Source organism: Hemicordylus capensis, chromosome 3 (assembly GCF_027244095.1).
Source record: "Hemicordylus capensis ecotype Gifberg chromosome 3, rHemCap1.1.pri, whole genome shotgun sequence".
In the NCBI taxonomy this organism is placed as follows: domain Eukaryota; kingdom Metazoa; phylum Chordata; class Lepidosauria; order Squamata; family Cordylidae; genus Hemicordylus; species Hemicordylus capensis.
In genome coordinates, this window is record NC_069659.1 from 11,210,546 (window position 1) to 11,231,190 (window position 20,645).

Below are 20,645 nucleotides of genomic sequence, written 5' to 3' on the forward strand. Positions count from 1 at the left end.
CTTAAAATTAAAAAGTTTCACAATGATAAGCAAAACAATTTTGATTCAGTTTGTTTATAAATGGTATGAATCACACCGTTTTGCAGATCCATGCCTGCAAATGTTTTGTCTTATGTGAAAGGGATGAATCCTGCATGCAGACAGTGCATCGATGTTGTAAAAGGGCCTACAAATGCAGTAAAAGTGCACTGAAGAAATGGAAGGAGGACCAAAAATGCTCCACACCTTAGGCACTAATATGTTAGGCGCTGATATGTTTCTGGGCAAAATACAAAGTGCTGGTTATTACCTTTAAAGCCCTAAACGGCTTAGGTCCAGGTTACCTCAGAGAGCTCCTTCTCTTTTATGATCCTCACTGCACATTAAGGTCATCTGAGGAGGTCCGTCTCTAGTTACCATCGGTACGTCTGGTGGCGACTCGGAGGCGGGCCTTTTCTGTAGCCGCTCCTGGGCTGTGGAATGTGCTCCCTGCAGAAATCCGTAATTTGAACTCTTTATTGACCTTCAGGAGAGCCCTTAAGACTTATCTGTTTGGCCTGGCCTTCCAGGGTTTTTAAATTGTTGTAGGGTTGTTGTTTTTAATGTTCTGGGGGTTTTTTTAGGGTTTTTAAATTGTTTTAACTGATTGTTTTATGGTATTTTTAAGATTTTTGCTTTTGTTGTTGACTGATTTTAACTGTTTTGGTTTTGTCTGTAAATCGCCCTGGGCCAAATTGGGAGGGGTGGTATAAAAATTCAATACATAATAAATAATGAATAAATAGTCTTCATCATTTGCACACCTATTCACATTTGCTCCACCCATCTGAGTTAAGTACCCTTTTCCGAGAAAACAACTGTTATTATTTTGCCTTTTTTGGAGAGAGAGGCTGGGGATGTCTTTTTAACAATGTTCTCAGTGTGCACACACACGGACTTGGATTTGTCAAGTTACTGTCCCCTCTCCCAGTCCCAGGAAGTTAAATCTCAAGAATGCCTGTTAGCTCCAGTTCACATGTGCAAATGGACACGCATAGACACATAATGCCAGGGCACTGATTCCCTTCCATCCTCCTCAGAAGTGCCTGACCAAATCATAAATATTGTGAGTCCAACTGTTCTGTTAAAAGTACAGCCACCATCTTTAAAGGACTGGACATTTTATTCAGGGCCACACAAACCCTTTTGCCAGGTTGCCAGCCTGAAACACCCCCTGCCCTGTCCTAAGTGTCCAGAGCCACAATCCTTCTCTTGCATTCTCTGTGAACTTTAGAGAACTAGGACAGAGGAGGAGTGATTTATTTCCCCACTGGGCTTTCTCAGGAGGTGCTGGCAATGCTTCACGGCTTCTTTCTTATGCAGAAATCTGGCTAGAAAAGAGTTATCTGTAACTCCTGAGTTGACAAAGAATGCAGGACAAAAACTGGATCATTTCCCTTCCATCCTGTCAGGCTTCTGCAGGCAGCAATAGGGCAGGATGGATCAGTGGGTCAGTGGAAACCAAAAAACAATGGCTCCAAAGCCAAGCCAAAATTTGTGGATTCCTGTTAAATCTTAACTGGCGAAAATACCCTTGTTTGGAAAACATGAGATTTATTTATGTATTTATGTATTTATGTATTTATTTATTTGAAATATTTCTATACTGCCCAAAACTTGTGTCTCCGGGCGGTTTACAATTAAAACCATTTAACACATTTAAAACTCAATATTAAAAATATCAAAACTATAAATCTAATTAAAAGCCTGGGTGGATAAATGTGTCTTCAGTGCTTTTTAAAAAGTTTCCAGAGATGGGGAGGCTCTTATTTCAACAGGGAGCGCATTCCAAAGTCCACGGGCAGCAAAGGAGTAGGCCCGATCCTGAGTAGTCCCAAAACCAGTTGGTGGCACCCGCAGACAAACCTCTCCAGATGATCTTAGCAGGCGATGGGGCTCATGGCGAAGAAGGCATTCTCTTAAATACCCAGGGCCTAAGCTGTTTAGGGCTTTATAGGTAATAACCAGCACCTTATATTTTGCCTGGAAATGTATCGGCAGCCAGTATAGTTTCTTTAACACAGGAGTAATATAGTCTCTTCTAGATGACCCGGAGACCAACCTGGCCGCCGCATTCTGAACCAACTGCAGATTCCAGACTACATACAAAGGGAGCTCTTTGTACAAAGGCAATAAAAGAGCATGACAAGCTATTGCACTGATATGCACACATTGCACAGCAAGCAGAGAAGAGCATTCAGCGATTCAGGAGGCAGAAAATGGGGAGTATCCGTATGGCAGTGTGTGTCATTGCAAGCCCTGAAAGACCTGGGTAGCTCCCACTGAATCCAAGTGGAGCTTCCCAATTAATTGTTTATTAGGTCTGGATGAAGGTCTCTGCATACCCCCTTTGGCACTGCACAGAAGGGGCTGTTCCCACCATGCAGTGCTGTGCTTTGCCAAAAGTGGAGGGGCTCCTTTAAAGGGAAAGAGAACCCTGTTGAGCCCCAGCACTATCCTGGAGCGTGTGCACGAAGAGCTGGGAAGTGTAGTCTTCCCAGCAGTTTCCTCATTGTGCTCCACAGGGAAAGTGATAGGAAGGACTACGTTTACCAGTGCTCTGTGCATGCCTTCTAAGATGGTGCTGGGGCTGAACAGTGCTCTGTTTCTCTTAAAACGGGGTGCTGGGAAAGGGGGTGAGAAATGGCTCTCACCTTGAAGATTTTTTGCTAAAGTGGCCCCTGCTTGAAAAGTTACTCAGAAGTACTATTCAGGAGCTACTCTAAAGCAGGGATTATCAACGTTGGGTCCCCAGATGTTATTGGACTTCAACTCCCATAATCCCCAGCCCCAGTGGCCTTTAGTTGGGGATTATGGGAGTTGAAGTCCAATAACATCTGGGGACCCAACACTGAGAATCCCTGCTCTAAAGGACTACTTAATTTCAGTAGGGCTACTCAGGAGTAAATTAGTCTGGATATAAACCAGTGAAGATTACTACCCTAGGCCAGGGTGGAACAACTTCCACTGACTACAGCTCCCATCACCCCCATAGGAACATAGGAAGCTGCCATATACTGAATCAGACCATTGGTCCATTTAGCTCAGTACTGTCTACACATACTGGCAGGGGCTTCTCCAAGGTATGATGGGAGCCTCAGTGCAATAGTGGTGGTAGCAATGGGATACTCCCACTACCAACCTTCCTCTGCAATCCACAGCTAGAGTAGAGTCTTCCGTGTGTTTCAAGATGTACTCCTCCCCCCACAGGTGATGCCCCCAAAGAAGCTTAGTCTGGGAATCCTCTGCTGTATTTATTTAGTGCTTCCATTACAGAAGTCCAGCAGCAAATCCACAGGCAACTTAATACAAAAAGTGTGTGGGGTGTTCAGTCTGGGGTCGAGCCAAACCAGGGGTGGTTTGGCTCAACTCCGAACCTTCAAACCAAACCGGTTTGATATTGAACTGGTTCAGATTTGGACCTGTTTGCACACCCCTAGCTTCCATTACAGAAGCACAGCAGCTCCTCCATAGGTAAGTTAATGCAAAAAGAGTTCCTGAAAGCAAGGAGTTGGAGAACTACAGATCTAAGAGACTGAGGGAACTGGCAGGGGATTGGGTGAAATGACAGAGAAAGTCACAGGGTGGATGGACTTCAGAGTTGTAACAAACTTTCACTCCCAAGACAGTCTCATCAGGATTTCTACTTCACTTTCAAAAATACTTTTCCGCTTCATTGTCAATGTCCTTTGTGTGCCAGCTTTGTCCAAACCCATTGGGGCAAGTGAAGATCAAAAATAAAGTGATAGATTCTTCTTTGCACAATGGCATTGCCTGTGGATTTGGGAGATGTCACAAAGCCCTTGGGAGTGAAACCCTGGGATTCGTGGATGTGTCACCAAATTTTTGTTATAAAAGAATAGTGACAGCCATCACACATGCCTATCCGGAGAGAGATGAAAGTTTCTCTTTGAAGCTGAAGCAAACCTGTGGGAGTTGGGGCAGGGGGACTGGAAGGCACTCACATAAAGTTCAAGGATAAATGGAGATCTTGTTCACTTACAGCATGGGAATGGGACAAAGGTTCAGGGGATTTCGAGATGGAAGAAAGAAGACATCACCAACAAACTATTCCCTCCAAAGTCCCAAAATTCATGCCAAAAACCAGCAACAAAGATGAGGCCATATCTCAGAGGTAGAACATCTGTTTAGCATGCAGACGGTCCCGGGTGCAATCCCTGGCATTTCCAGGAAGGGCTGGTAAATATATGGCTGAAACCACAGAGAAATGCTGCCAGTCTGTGTGGACAATACTGAGTTATTTTATTATTTTATTTATCATATTTTTATACCGCCTGATATGTACATCTCTAGGCAATGTACAAAATTTAAAATATTTAGAAGTCAATACAGATTAAAATACATGACACAATAAAAATGGCATAAAACAATTATTAAAACAAATTATTAAAATTAATTCTAATTAAAAGCCTGCAAGAACAGGAGACTTGAGGGTCTTCCTGAAAACAAACAGAGAAGGAGATGCTCTTCTATCAGCAGGGAGCAAATTCCAAAGTTAGATGGACCAATGGTCTGACTCAGTATACAGCAGCTTCCTAGGTTCCTAACACAGAAATTCAAAGCCAGTCTAAGAGCAAAACTATGTTCAAGGGACCATGGGGCACAGTTTTTGATGGGCTATTACCCTCTAGGAAGTCCAGAAGCAGGGAGAATTGTTAAGGACTTCCAGAAAGAAAACCTGAGCATGAAAGCAGCTCCAGCTTCTGTTCACCGGCACTCTCCCACCCCAGCATCTTAATTCAGTGGGACATGGCCGCTGAATTTGAAGGACCCCTATCATGACGATGAGCTAACTATGTTCTCCTACCACCATGGCTTTCTCTCAAGAGCCCGTGGAGCTGCCTTGTAGTGAGCCAGAGCTTTTAAAAAGGAAATTTCAGAACTGCACAGTGGTATATGGGTGTTATTTGTTGGCTGTGCATGCACACTTTGTTGTCTAGAGTCATACTGCACAACATTTGGAAACCTGTCGTAAATCTGTCAGGCTAGCCAGACAAAGCCAGAAGCAGAAGAAGAATTGCAAACTTCAATAGGAATAAATTATCCAAACCAGGTCCAGTCCAAGTCAGTTCAAAAATCCAAAGAGTCCAAAGTGAAATCCACAGGCAAGGTCAACACAGTACAGGGTCCAAACACGGTCAAGGCAATACAGGAACACAGCCGATTAGCACGGAAGAAACTTGCTATCAGCAAGGTAGCTATTTTACAGGCATCTTAAATAGGCTGAGCCCCACAGTGCTGTCAATTAAGAGTTGCTGAGTCAGCAGCTTTGCCTGTTGCTCTACGCATGTGAACAACATGCATGCATGTTCTATGCATGCTCTTGCTGTCTCTTGGATCGGTGCATCTCCACAGCTGAGACCGATTGCGCCTCCTCCTCAAGAGCTGCCTCACCCGGCTCTAACTCATTTTCGACTCCCTGTGCATCAGACCCAGTCTGCTTTGCAACCTCTGGTCCTTGCCCACTCTCCTCTGCTGTCAGCTCTGTCTCTACCTCCAACTCCCCCGTGGAGTCTTCCAGCATGCCCATGACACCTACCCAAAGTTGGAGAAAATCCTCAGCTGAGAAACCGACAGCACGGTGGCAGAAGAATGTTATATTCATTGGTGAGGATTCTGCAGGCAATAGTTGCAGTGAAGGCTGTAGGAAGCATCTTTAGCAGGGGGATGAGAAATGGGTCTGCTGCATCAGGGTCTGGGTTGTAGAGGAGTTTGGACAATTCATGACTTTGCTCATTGTCCCCTGCTAACTTGGCAAAGAGGCACCTTTTAACGTGGTGATTCTCTTTATTGAGCAGGGGGAGGGCAACTGGCCCTATCCACCCCCAGCACAGTACCTCCAGTGACAGTTGCTGGTGTCTATTTTATGTTTCTTTTTAGATTGTGAGCCCTTTGGGGACAGGGATCCATTTTATTTATTTATTATTTCTCTGTGTAAACCACCCTGAGCCATTTTTGGAAGGGCGGTATAGAAATAGAATTGTTATTATTAATCATCATCATCATCAGTCAATACAAGCATTATAATGAATTTTGTAATGAATTTTCAAGCTGCTCACATATTCTTTTAGAACTTTCCTTTTGTTGGAACTGCATATTACATGTTGGCTCACTATAAAGATTTTTATTTATTTATTTTTTTGCTTGCTATATAGATTTTTTGCTTGCTATATATAGACTTACTATGTAGTTGCTATTTAGTTAGATGGAGCCACACCCACACATGCATAGGTGAGGCCCATCATTGAGCGAGCAAAGTCATAGGAACATAGGAAATTGCCATATACTGTGTCAAACCATTGGTCTATCTAGCTCAGTATTGTCTTCACAGACTGACAGCAGCTTCTCCAAGGTTGCAGGCAGGGATCTCTCTCAGCCCTATCTTGGAGATGCCAGGGAAAGAACTTGGAACCTTCTGCTCTTCACAGAGTGGCTCCATCCCCTAAGGGGAATATCTTCCAGTGCTCACACTTCTAGTCTCCCATACATATGCAATCAAGGCAGACCCTGCTTAGCTAAGGAGACAAGTCATGCTTGCTTATTTTGCTTTTCTTTTTTTTTTAAAAAAAATGTTATTTACAGCTTTCCCCCAGCATACTCTAGTGTAAAAAGTAGTGCATTCAGCTACTGTTAAGTGGCAGGATGTTTATTTGATATCTGTAGGAAACTGGGAAATGTAGCTTTATTTTGCACAAACAAATCAACAAATGCTTCAAAATATGTAATAGATAATTTGTATATATGTAAGATCATTTTTAATTAATGTATTTGCAAAAGGGAAGTAAAAGAAGAGTTTCAAATTTGTAGGATATCAACTTCAAATAATTCATTTTATTGAATATCATACATGGTAAATCTGAATAATAATTTTGAATCTGAGATAGATCTGCTTCTCTCCTTCATGATGTCATTTTTGACTAGAGGGACAAGCTTGGATACGTATGGTATGGAGAATGCTTGTTCTATGTTATCTTATTATTATCTTCATTATACATTGGAAGCTAATACATTTGCAATTTTGCAAGGTAATTGATTGCATTACAATATTTATATGGTTGCATATTTTTAATCAGCCCTGAGCCAGAGCATTGGTCCCTCTAGTTCAGATTCACTTTTGTGGACTGGATGCAGCTCTCCAAGGACTCAGGTGGCATCTTTCCCAGCCCTAGAAGGACATGTCAGGCATTGACCCTGGGACCATCTGCAGGTAAGGCACACCCCTCCCCTTCCTAATCCTGGGAGGCCTAAATGAAGCTCAAGGAATAATTGCCTGCAGATGTATTTCCCATTTTTCTTGACTATGCACATTTTAAAAGTGATAGGCCTTCCCCCTCTTTAAATACCAAAATCGTATAATATTAAATAAAGCTAGAGAAGTATAATTTTCAATGGTATGAAGCCAGCATTGCAGATGTGGTGGTAGAAGGAAATGCCATCTCTTGCTCTGGTTATGCTTGCAGCAACACACACACACACAGAGAGACAACCCTCCAATCTTATGCAAAACTAGATGTGATTAAGAAGCTGGAAGTAAGTGCTACGATTCCACAGGATTTGGTAATTGAATCCACCAAGGATAATGACGCTGACCTTCCCATTTGGAAATAAACTAGGCATTCAGCCTATAAGTGCTGTTTGCATTAATTCTAATTGCCCATGCATGGCTACAGGGCACGATACTGCTGGGAGGACAACGAACAGGTAACTAATGATTACCATTAGCCTGTTTTGCTAACAACATCAGCAAAGCATGGAGTATTTATGATGACAGCTTCTGGGCCACGGAAAACGTAGATTTCGGCATCTGGATGCCATTGCTCCGATACGTGCCTTGCCCTCAAAGTGCCATACCATATTATCAAAGTGTGTTGTAAGGACATAAAAGCTGCCTTGCTGGTTGAGACCAAAGGTCTTCTAGTCTGGAATGCTGCTTCCCAAGCACAGGAAGCCAGAAGTCTCTGGAAACTCACAGGTAGAGAATGAAGCCAATGTTGCTTGCTCTAGCATGCGATACATGTGATATCCAAAGATATAATGCCTCGGGACATGGAGGTTCCATGTAATTATGTAATTATCAGGGCTAATAGGCCTTGGTAGAGCTATGCCCCAAGACTTTGTCAAATCCTTTTTTATTAAACTAAAGGTGTGGCCGTCACCATAAGGACATAAGAAAGGCTTTGCTGGATCAGGCTCAAAACCCACCCAGTCCAGCATTCTGCGTCCCACCATTGGCCCATCAGAAGCAGGAGATGAATGCAATACTTTTCTCTCACCATTCCCCCCCCCCCCCCCATTGCATCTGTCATGCAATGGCATAATGCCTCTGAATATGGAGCTAGTATACAGCCATACAGTCAAAGTTTAAGGAAAGAAAAGTAGAGGACAACCAGCAGCAAGGTGGATGGACTCAATCATGACAGCAATGAATGCACCACTGAGAGACCTTAAAGGCCAAGTTGAAGACAGATCATCCTAGAGAGAACCTTTCTATGTGGTCACTAAGAGTTGATACCAACTTGACGGCACTTAATCAATCAATCAATCAATACAGCCATCATGACTAGCAACTACTACGTGTCATGGCTCAGACTTCTGACTCAGAAGAGTCAGAGCAGGAGCATTCTCCTGCTAGTGAAGGCTCAGAGGCACAGCAACAGGATTTGGCAGGGAGACCAGACTCTGGAGCTGAGGATTTGCAAAAGCTGCCAGACATGATTTCTGATGGGGAGGAGCCTGGGATTTCACCTGTCTTGAGAAGGCGTCTCGAGAGGCAAGCTCAGTGGCAGTCACGCAGGCGCAGGAGATCACAAGAGAGGAAGCCAAAGTGCTGACTCAGGGAAGCCTGATTGGCTGCTGGTTCTCTTGAGCCATATATATTTAGCAGTCTCTCAATTGCCAGATGCTGTTTGCAACGTTCGCTGGCTGCAGACAGTGTGCCATTTGAATTCCAAAACGGTGTCCGAGTACCAGTTTGCCTTGTTTATGCTTTCCTGCTTTGTTCTGTTAATTCCTTGCTTCTGTCGTCCTTCGCTATTTTCTTTCCTTGCTCTGTGTTTTCTTTTGGTTAATAATAATTAAGTTATTACTCAGTTATTGTTAGAGGGGGGTACCTAGTTCAGTTCGGGGGACTTAATTCATTTACTGTTTTTCTTTGTGAGCCTTTTATTTTTCATTCGTGCAGTTCCGCTGCCGCTTTCTGTTAACTCACCGGGGAGTGCTGAAGGGGGTTGTAAATCCTGTTGGGTTAGCCGAGCTAACAGATTTACAACACTATGCAACTTACGGTACTGAATTCCGGAAGCTCCATCATTTTGGAAACAGCGGCTTCATTTTGCCAGTCATAGGAACATACACTGAGTCAGATCATTGGTACATCTAGCTCAGTATTGACTACATTGACCTTGAAGTTCTCCAAGGTTACAGGCAGGAGTCTCTACAAGCCCTACCTGGAGATGCTGCCAGGGGATGAACTTGGGACCTCCTGTACGCAAAGCAGATGCTCTTCCACTGAGCTATAGCTCCATCCCTTAAAGGGAATCTCTTACAGCAGATGGTGCTCATATATAGTCACTCATCCAAATGCAAACCGGCATAGACCCTACTTAGCAAAGGGGACAATTCATCCTCACTAAAAAATTGACTTGATGGCACACTTTACCTTTACCTTACCACAAGACCAGCTCTGCTCTCCATTGTCCTTAAGAGTTTACTGTATATTGATGTAGCAGGTTTGTGCCATAATGTACAGAAACAAGACAATAAGTCAATTCTTTTTTGCTTGAGCAGCATTCTGACAAGGTAGTGTGAATGTCATCACAGCAAACAAGTGTGAGAATTGCAGAAGTATGGCTATGTGATTAGAACTTGAAGAACCGTTGGACGTGGTTTTGATTAAAGACTAATATAACTATGGATATTTGAGTTGAAAGAGTGTTTATTCATTCAGTCTTTACTGATTGCTCATAGGAAAAAAAGGAAAGACTGCGTACCTGTTCCTTCCGGGGGAGCGTGACCCCATCCAAAACCCGCAGATCAAAATAGTCTCCTGAGTTCTGACCAGGCACAATAAGCACCTCCAGCTTATCTGGATTCAGTCTCAGTTTGTTATCTCTCATCCAGCCCATCACCGGCTCCAGGCAGGCATTTACGGAGGTTGTGCCTTCTCCTGATGATGTTGATATGGAGAAACAGCTTTGGGTGTCATCAGCAAACTGATAACATTCTGCACCATATCTCCTCCCAGCAGTTTCATGTAGATGTTAAATAACATTGGAGATAATATGGAGCCCTGAGGGATACCACCATATGAAAGTTTAGATTTTGAAGAGCAACAGTCTCCAAGGGACACCATCTAGAATTTGCCCAAGAGGTAGGAGTAGAAACAATTGCAAAGCAGTGCCTCCCACCCCCAACCCCCTCAGACATTCCAGAAGGATACTATGGTAGAAAGTTACAGAAAGATCCAAAAGGCCTTCTCTGTAGTCGCTCCTGGGATGTGGAATGCACTTCCTATAGATATCGTGGCTTAACATCATTGTCAGCCTCTAAAAAGAGCCCTTAAGAGATCTTTTTTTAAGCCTGGCTTTTAGGAAACTTTGAATGTTTTAAATTGTTTTAACTCATTTTTTTTGTTTTAATAGCTTGTTTTATTATGTTTTATTGTATTTATGGTTGTGAACCACCTAGAGCCTTTAGAGTCAGAAGATATATCAATCAATCAATCAATCAATCAATCAATCAATCAATCAATCAAATAAATAAATAAATAAATAAAATTAATAATAAAAGGGACCAACAGAGTCACACTTCCTCTGTCAATTCCTAATAGGAGATCATCCATCAGGATGACCAAGGCAGTGGGCAGTCTCCACCTCATAGCCCACTCAAAAGCAAGTTTGAAATGGGTCTAGATCATCAATTTTCTCCAAGACTGTCTGGAGCTAGGTGGCCTCCACCCTCTCAAATACCTTGCCTAGCCACGGGAGGTTGAAGACAGGCCTATAGTTGATCAACTCTGGGGGTCCAATGCTGGCTTCTTCAGAAGAGCTCTAATGATTGCCTCCTTAAGACAAGGAGGCATCCTGCCCTCCCTCAGAGAAGCATTTATAATCTCTACCGGGCCTTCTACAACAAGCCACCCGCCTGATATAGTATAAGCCATGTCAGATAAGGGTCAAGAGAACAGGTGGTAGGCTGCACCGTTCCAAGCAGCTTGTCCACATCTTCAGGAGTTACAAACTGAAACTCCACATAAGAGGAGTTGCTGGACACCTCCACATTAGACACTGCAGCAATTGTGAGGTCTGTCTAAGTCGGCCCTAATATGAGATATTTTATCACAACAAACTCATTAAAAACATCACAGTAGGTAACTGATGGTTCCAAATTCTAATTCATTGGAAGAGGGGCACACACTAGCCCTCTCACAACCCTGAACAACTCCGCTGGGCATGAACTTGCAGATGCAATACTGGCAGGAAAGAATTGCCGCACATATTTCCTGAGCATAGATCTTCAAATATGTTCTATGTTTTAATTTGTCAGATTCGAGTCTTTCTTCACTTGAACTCCAGTTGTCTACCTTGCTGCTTCAACTTCCGCAGTTCTTTCATATACCACAGGGCCAATTCTGAAGCAGGTTCAAGAGAATGCTTAGGAGCAATCATGTCTACTGTCTTGGTGAGTTTGCTGTTCCAATTCTCCACCAGGGCATCAACATGATCACTGGCACAGCCAACACTAAATCCTTCCAAGGCTTCTTGGAATCCTATTGGATCCAATATCCTTCTTGGGCAGACTATCCTAATATGCCCTTCACCCCTAATGGAGGTGGGACGTGGTTGTAAGACCAACCTTAACTAGATGATGGTCCATCCATGACAAACAGAAAATTACAGGAGTCCCCACCCATGGAACACCACCCTGATTAAAGACAAGATTAAGTGTGCAACCAGCAATGTGTGTTGGTCTCAAGACCACTTGGGATCGGTCCATAGTCATCATGGCCACTATGAACACCTGAGCTGCCCCAAATTGGTTCCAAAGTGAACACTGAGGTTCCTACCACCGCAAGCCTGGGGTACTCCAAAGCCAAGCCTGATATCAAGTCCGTCAGCTCATTTAGAGACTCCGTTGGGCAACAGGGTGACAGGCACACCAACAGAAGTCCCAGTTTAGCCACAGACTGTTGTAAAGGTTCTGCACAATTTGGCTTTTAAAACAAAAGCATTACTGTATTTATTTATTTATTTATTTATTTATTTATTTATTTCCTTCCTTCCTTCCTTCCTTCCTTCCTTCCTTCCTTCCTTCCTTCTACAAATTTTATATGAATAATTCCATCCATGGACTAGATGCTACATGTTGTATCATGACACTACTATAATTGCATCTTGCACTATGTATTTATGTATTTCCATACTTAATGCAACCTGATTTGTAGAGGCTTATGTAAGGCTGATGCATTTGTGCCTTGGGAAATGCATTACATTACATGTTTTGATTTACAAATGTGATTCTTAAGTGCTTACTTAAAAGGGTGGTTCTGTGGTTCTGAGTCTACTACCAATCTGTTGGATAGGGGTGTGCATGGAATGGTTCATGATCGAACCGGTCCGCCATGAACTGGGCCGGTTTGAGTGGTTTGATCATGAACCAGTTCATCGATTAGACCATTCCAGCCATTCAGTTTGAACAAACCAGCTCGGGGAGCAACAGTTCAGTCAGAATTCAGACCAAACCACCGCTGATGGCCACACCCCTATCATTGAATCAACATCTGCCCTCACTGGGAACGCTCCAAGGACCTGAAGAATCCTGATGTTATGTATCTATTCTTGAGAATCTAAGACCTGCTTTTGCTGCTGGTTAAAACTCAACCCCTTCCAGGCCTTATCAATGTATGAAACTGCCATATACTGATTCAGACCATTTAGCTCAGTTTGGTCCACTCTGAAGGGTAGTAGCAGCATTCCAGGATCTCAGGGATGGTCTTTCCCATAGTACTTGATCTTTTTAGCTGGAGATGCCAGAGACGGAATCTGGACCTTCTGTATGCAAAGCCTGTGTTCCATCGCTGACCTAAAGTCCCTTAGACACCATCATCGGGAATCACAGTCAGCCTGCATAGAATAGTTGGCTTGTTGCACATTAATGGTAAAGCCCATATTCTACATAAACAGGGCGCCAGCTGTCTCTAGTTAAAGGCCTCTGCTTAAGAGCCCACAGAACTACTTTATGTCAGGGAAGGGAATCCCACAAAAGAGACAGCTTCATTGATTCCTAGTAGCAAAACAGGAGTCAACCTCTGCTCCCCAACTATCACCAACACATTAAAAAAAAATACCAACATAAAGAGGATGCACCAAGCCTTTGAGTATCACAGCAGCCTAACCATGATAGGATTTTAATCCTAAAATGATTCAAGCATCTTGCAGCAGGCTGAATAAATCCTGAAAGCAGTTGCTTTTCAGCATGGATGATTTCGCTGAGAGTGCTAAGTTCTTCAAAAATGGAAACTGCGGGAAGTGTTGGAGCCTCACTTTTTGGGGACAAGGCTGTATCCCTTCACATTATGCTCCACACAGAGCTTCACTGGCTAACTTCAACACCCTGAGTGGCCTTTGTTATGAGAAAAACCAACCAACCAGAATAGGGCTTTCCATGCATCAAGTCTCCAGTCCTAGACTGGCAGATGCATTTGCATGTATTGCAACAGTGGTTCCCAACCTTGGGTCCCAGAAGATCTTGGACCATAACTCCCATCATCTCCAGGTACAATAGCAAATGAATGATGGGAGTTGTAATCCGACATCTGGGGACCCCCAAGTTTGGGAACCCCTACAGAGAGAAGGTTGGAGTTCAGACTACTGTCATTGAGATGTGCACTCTTCTGCACAGGTTGCACAGGTTGCTCCTCAGACACGGATATGCATGGTCTTGTGACACAGTTCTCTCCTTCAAACATTTTCTAATGCGGTCAGCTCCCATCTATCCTGCATGGTTTGAGGCCAGATTTCATAGGCTCTTTATACGCAAATTATTTGTTCTCTCTGACATAGTCAATCTCTTACGCATCATTTTAGGTTACAGAAGAATTCTGTGCGTACCACACATCCAACCTAACATAGTTGGAGCCCAATACCAAAACCCTTGATGCCAGGAATATGACACTTTCTCCCACCTTCTCAGTTAGAAATCCCTTCCTGTCATTTTATATTGCAGATGGACCATAGTCAGTAGCACTCTGAATTGGGTTTCCTGCTGCTAGGGATTATCCTCTAATGTTACCTGCACACATATACAAATCCAATATTCCCTGCAGTAAGGGCATAATAATGAAAACCTTCCTGGATTTATTTTTCTATTCATTTATTGTTCAATTTATGGTTCAATCAAACCGCCCTGAGCCATTTTTGGAAGGGTGGTAAATCAATCAATCAATCAATCAAACAAACAAACAAACAAACAAACAAATAAATTAAATTTATATGCCGCCTTTCAAAACACTTATCCAAAGGAAGTTTACAAAAGTTAATACAATAACATTCCATAAAATCACATTAAAATATTAAAAAATATTAATTTCCTCCCCATCTCTGACAACTTTTACATTCTCTATCCATCTCTAACAACTTTGTAAAAGTCTCTAAAGACCTATTTTTTCACCAAAACTTTTAAACTGGACTGTGGTTTTAAATACTTAGAAGGTTTTCATTTTTAAACGTTTTATGTTGTTGTAAACCACCCAGAGATGGAAGTTTGGGGTGGTCTACAAATTTGAAAAACAAATGAACAAATACAAATCAATAAGACCAGAAAAACATCAAAACATCAAAAAACAACAGCCATAAAAACAAAACAGAGCAGGCAGAAAGGAAAGACAGGCAAACACTGTTCCCTCTAAGGCATGCACACATGCGTGTGCTCACAAGTTTTCTGATGTCCGCTTAGTTAATTTTAGATTCCGCTCAGGTTGAATTAGGAAGGCCCCACTCTGAATGCATGTGCACACACAGTGCCTTGATTCTGCCACCCAGAACAAAATTCATTCCGCACAGAGATGAAAAAAAATAAAAAATAGAGGGACCACTGCAGGCAACCCCTCAGGGGTACAAGCCTGAACAAATAAAAGCATTTTCAGTTGTTTTTTAAAAGCTGCCACAGATGCTAGAGAATGGACACCCCTGGGAGGGCATTCTAGAGCCTGGGGGCAACAACAGAGAAGGCCCCGTCCTGCATGTACAATGATTGAGCATACCTCAGTGCTGGCACATGGAGCAGAGCTCTCTCTGATGTCTTTTTCAGGCAGGCAGAAACCCTTGGGGACAGGCGGTCCTTCAGATATGTGTTTGGATTAGACCAAAGGTCCATCTATTCCAGCTTCCTCTTTCCAACAGTGGCCAATCAGATGCTTCCGAGAAGCCCACAAACAAGTTTTAAAAGCAGTATCCCTCTCCCAATGTAGCTCCTCAGCACCTGCTATACAGTGGCATATTACCTCTGAACTCGGCCATCATGACTAATGGTCACTGACAGATTTATCCTCTACAAAGTTGTCTTAAAGCCTTTTACATCAGTAGCCATTGTCACATTTTTGTGGTCGCGTATTCCACGAACTAATTACGTTGTCCTGAAAAGCCCTTCTTCTTGTCTGTCCTGAACCTACAGCCAAACGTAGCAATAGAAGCCAAGGAATTTTTCCATGTGCTACAGATTCAATGTGGATATTAACAGTTGTCTAGAAAGAAGGGATACCTGGCTCCATTACAGCGGGCTCAGAAACAGCAGTGTCCTGAGGCTCTGTCGGTCCCTTCCTGGTGTCATCTGACCTTCTTCTTTTAAGGGCAGCACAGAAAACCATTCTGAAAAACAAAAGAGAGAAGCACGTCATGTGTGTTAGGCCACCAGACGGGGCACGAAATCCTCCTCTGTGGGCCTCCCCCCAGCAAGTGAAACACATACATAATTAACAAATTAATTAGGCAGAGAAATTGCTGAACAAATTCTTTGCACTGAAAGGCCTTCTTTCCACGGCTGGTAAGACACGCACGGCCATCTCCTGGCATTACGAGTTGTTACCATTTGACATTATTTTTCCCTCCAATTGAAATGCTTGGACACTGGCACACACTGGACACTGTTGGGCCAAGAAAGAGAGCATGACCTTGCTTCAAGAATGCCTCCCAAAGCAGCTGACTGAGAATTAGCCAAAGGCTCCAGCTGTCTGAGGAACATTCATGCCTGAGAGGGAAAAGCTGTAGATTTTCTATTCACAGCCTAGCAGTCTCTCAGCACCCGGCTCTCCCTAGAATTAAAGGCACTGCTCACATTTTCCTACATCAGGCCCAATCTCTCTCTTTTTTCCTAGGACAACATTTTTAGAAAACCGCTATTAGTAATCACCACCTGAAGATTTCACAGGAATGAGTGCTATGCTCAAAGGTGGTACTTTTGGTTTCTGCCCGTAGCCTTAATGAAAGTGAAGTTGGAGGACCAGAACTGGCTGGAAAGATGAAAACGTTTCCGGGGTCTGAGCTTTCGTTTAAGGAAGGATGTGAAGCGATTGATCAGACACAAAATACAACTTCATACAACAAGGTTGAGGTTTGGCTTTGTGATACAGAGGGCAACCAATTAAAAATGTTTTTTTTATTAATGAAGTGGTTAAAAGGAAGGTGGTTAGTCAATGCAGCAGTAAAGCATGCACTCTGCATTCGTACCATTCCCAGTTTCAATCCCTGGCATCTCTAATTAAAAGAGGTTCAATCCTTGGCATCTCTGGTTAAAAAGTTAAAAAGACAGCGGAGCTGGGGAAAGACCCCCCCCCGCCCCAACACACACACCTGTGATCTCGGAAAGCTGCGTTCATTGGGTCATTGTGACGTTCACAGGGCCGGATTAGCATTAGCAAGGTGGCTGTATCATAGACCATGCCCAGGATGGAAATTTGGCAGAACCACTTAAAAGATACTTTGGGATGCAGAACTGGACTACAGGACTGCTTCCACACACCCCTCCAGTTCTCTGCTGCAAAACACTGTTCCATTAGAATGGTTCAGAAAGTGTTCACTTTTGCTAGTAGCTTTCAACGTAGCATCCTTGCTAAAGAATGCTATTGCAGGTTTCGTGAAATAAGTAGATATCAAAATGGTGAGGGCAAAATCACAAAGACAAGAAAACTGTTGGAGAGCCTATTTCTTTCCAAACAATGGGACATGCCCCACTGCCTATCACTTAAATAAGATTGTTTAATGTGCCTTCACATTCTGGTTAAATAGCATCCTTCTGTTTTATAGTCTGGGTTAGATTTTCCCCCTCCCCATTTGATTAACTAGGCAATCAAAGAGTGTTCCGTTAATCATATAGGCCAGCAAAAGGGGCTGATCCTAAGATTCCTCCTTATCAAAAAGCAGTGTGGTGTAGTGGTTAGAGTGCTGGACTAGGACCGGGGAGACCCGAGTTCAAATCCAAAATTCAGCCATGAGACTTGCTGGGTGACTCTGGGCCAGTCACTTCTCTCTCAGCCTAACCTACCTCACAGGGTTGTTGTAAGGAGAAACCTAAGTATGTAGTACACCGCTCTGGGCTCCTTGGAGGAAGAGCGGGATATAAAATGTAAATAAATAAATAAATAAATAAATAAGGTCCTTTTAAAGTTATGTCTCCTCATCTCTGCAACTGTACAGAAAATGTGTTGAAAGGTGTCATCACAATGCAGTCTCTCTACTTCTGAAATGTTTAGACTATGGTAATCCCACATTCTTAGTTCTGGTGCAGACTAAAGTCCTATTGCCAAGCTCGATTCAATACACATACAATCTGCATGCAGTGTATGCACAGAAAGATGTACATGTGCGTACTGTTATCCATACATTGTGTCTAATGCATCTACCATAGTACATTTCCAATGTGCACTCTGTAATTGAGGGGGCCTGTAGCCAGGTGCACTTGCAAAATAAACCCCTGTGCCATCATTCGCACAAAAATGTGCACATCTGTACACACATACAACATAATGTCTGAACAGGGCGAAAAATGCTCCTTTTCCAGCAGGACTTTGTGAGGAATCTAAATACATTTTCACCCTTATCTTTTCTTTTGCTACGTAAACTGCTCTCAGAACATTTTTCATTGAAAAGCGGGATAATAATAATGAAGAAGAAGAAGATGTTCAGCGTAAGTACATTAGTACTCGTCCTATGTGTACCTTGCATTTGAAAAGGCCTGTACCTAGGTTCACCTTTAATATATATTTTTAATGAATGCATGTACAGCTGGTCATTCACATAAAAATATTTAGACACCTCTACACAGGGACAATGTAATGTCTGAATAGGGCTCACTAATGGCACAGACACAAGTTCTGTGGGAGCATACAAAACATACCGTTGGGCTCAGAACATGGCAGCACGCATCTGGATGAAATGCTTGCGAGACGTCCTTCCTTTACCTGGGAGTGTGCATGTGACCACACGAAGCGTGGTGGCATCTAGCCCCACAGTGGAAGTGCCAGTTCTTGCCGTTGGTGCCTGGACACCAGGGCTGCACAACTTTGGCCCTCCTGCAGATGCTGCTGCATTGCAACTCCCACCTACCCTGGCAACTGGGCAATTGGGAACTGTCGTCCAAAAGCAGCTGGAAGGCCAATGTTGCACAGCTCTGATGTACAAGAATCAGGCATGGAACCTGACCGCCAGCAGCCCGTGTGCGGCTGCGGCGGCGGTCCCCCTCACCCCGCCCCTGCGTCTGACATCAGACATGGGGGGGGAGTGGTCTGGCTCCAGAACGGAGCTGCGCGGCTCTGTTTGGGAGTTGGAGTCTGGCCGGCGCTGTGTTCGCCCCTTTGGGAGCTAGACTGGGGCTGGCGCTGTGTTCGTAGAGCCGCTTCTGGCTGCGCTGCGAACATAGCGGCCATTTAACTCCCAAACAGGGGCAGCGTGGTCACCGCTTGGGAGCTAAACCAGCACCCTTGCATCTGACGTCAGACACGGGGGGGGGCGTGCCAGGGCTGTGAGGCACAACCCCTGATTGGGCACGGCCCGGGTTCTTTGAACCCATTCGCCCAATGGTGGCTTCACCCCTGCCAAGAATGCTGCTTGGGCTGCAGCCTCCACAGCAGTCCCAAGTACTCTTGAGGTGCTTGCAGATGGCAGCATTCGTCTGAAGCAGGCCTTTATGGTCTGTGCTTGGTGCTCAGAGTCTTCAACAGGGGGACTCTACGGGCAGGGCCCAAGTGCTTCTCTGTCTTAGTGTGGTAGCTTGCTAGAGGAAGGTGTTTGTGGCCTCCTCTCTGCTTGCTTCAGCACCTTCGCTGTGGGTGGCCAGAAAAACAGCAATCAGGGAGAGAAGGCTTCTGGCCTAGCCTCCTCCTTGGCACACTCATTTCGTATGGGCAGTTTCACATGATCCATCCACCCAAAATCCGTAAACTGGAGAGATCTCAGGGAAATGTAACCAGCAGCATGCACTCCTGTGAATGCAACATCTGGACCCTTCCAAATCCGGGTTCCACACTAGATTTCCAAGATCCAGCCAGCATTCTTCCAAGATCTTCTGCCCATATGTCACCTGCTTCTGAAGTTAGGCAGGGGATCTCAGAAGAATGCCAAGTGAATCTGGGGTGGGATGTGGGTGGGGGGGTTAAGCTGTTATGCCTGCCGGGAATGCATGTTACCGATTCCCTGTGTTTCCCCAAGATTTCCCTGCCGTACTGACTTTGGGAATATTGTGTGAAGCCACCCTATGTGAAGGGAACATTTACCCCCTAAATTATCAAAAGTACAAATGCCAAGATATATATCCATATACATTCCAAATTACTGGCTTCCATTAAAATGACTTGTCATCCATATTCCTGAATATCCCATTTGCAGTTAATTCATCATTAATTGTCATATAAAATCTACACTGAAATATTAAATGCATCCACTCAAGGTTTTATTTCACTGGGGCTGTGACTATCCCAGGACTGAAAAATCTTGTACATGAGATTGATATTTCCAGCATCCTTCAACTTTGTCTGGGTGGGGAGATGGGGAAGCAGTCATGAACTCTGAAGTGTAAAGATGCAGAAAGAGCACCAGGCCATCGAAGTGTGAGTTAGCACTGCTAAAAAGTGCCAGAAATACTTCCCAAGTCCATTTTAGAAGGAAAATTTCCTCTCATATGAGAGGACAGGAAATGTGCTTCCTACATCATCTTTATTCAAGGTTTATTAATAGCTGTATCAGAGAAAGGTCACTGCAGATGTTATCTTTATTAAAAGCTCTCTGGGGAATGAGGGCTTGAGTGGGGAAGCTTCTGGTCAGAGGCTGGGACACAGCCTTGTGAGCTGACGTCATCATATAAACCTGCCTTATACTGAATCGGGCCATGGCCCCTACCTGGCTCAAATTGTCTCCAAAGATACACAGAATCTTTTCCTGCCCAACACACAGTTGTCTTTCCTTGAAAATTCTGCTTTGTCTTGGGAGGAACTTGGAATTCGCTCTGAATTTCACTTAGTGCCTAGTTTCGGTGCCAACCCTATTATCTGCATTGACTGGCAATCATTCTCTAGGGCAGGGCTGCTCAGCTGCCTACAACTCCTATAATCCCTGACTATT

General features: G+C 43.8%; 1 protein-coding gene across 8 annotated transcripts in view; it reads right to left on the reverse strand.

Annotated features, from left to right (window-relative positions):
- Nucleotides 1-20,645, reverse strand: part of TENM4 (teneurin transmembrane protein 4) — a 1,105,140-nt gene that overhangs the window by 561,120 nt on the left and 523,375 nt on the right. For all 8 annotated transcript variants that reach the window (XM_053305915.1, XM_053305917.1, XM_053305913.1 and 5 more), the window contains one exon: nucleotides 15,796-15,902. The gene's annotated coding sequence lies outside the window, so the exon portion shown is untranslated. The remainder of the gene's footprint in view (nucleotides 1-15,795; nucleotides 15,903-20,645) is intronic.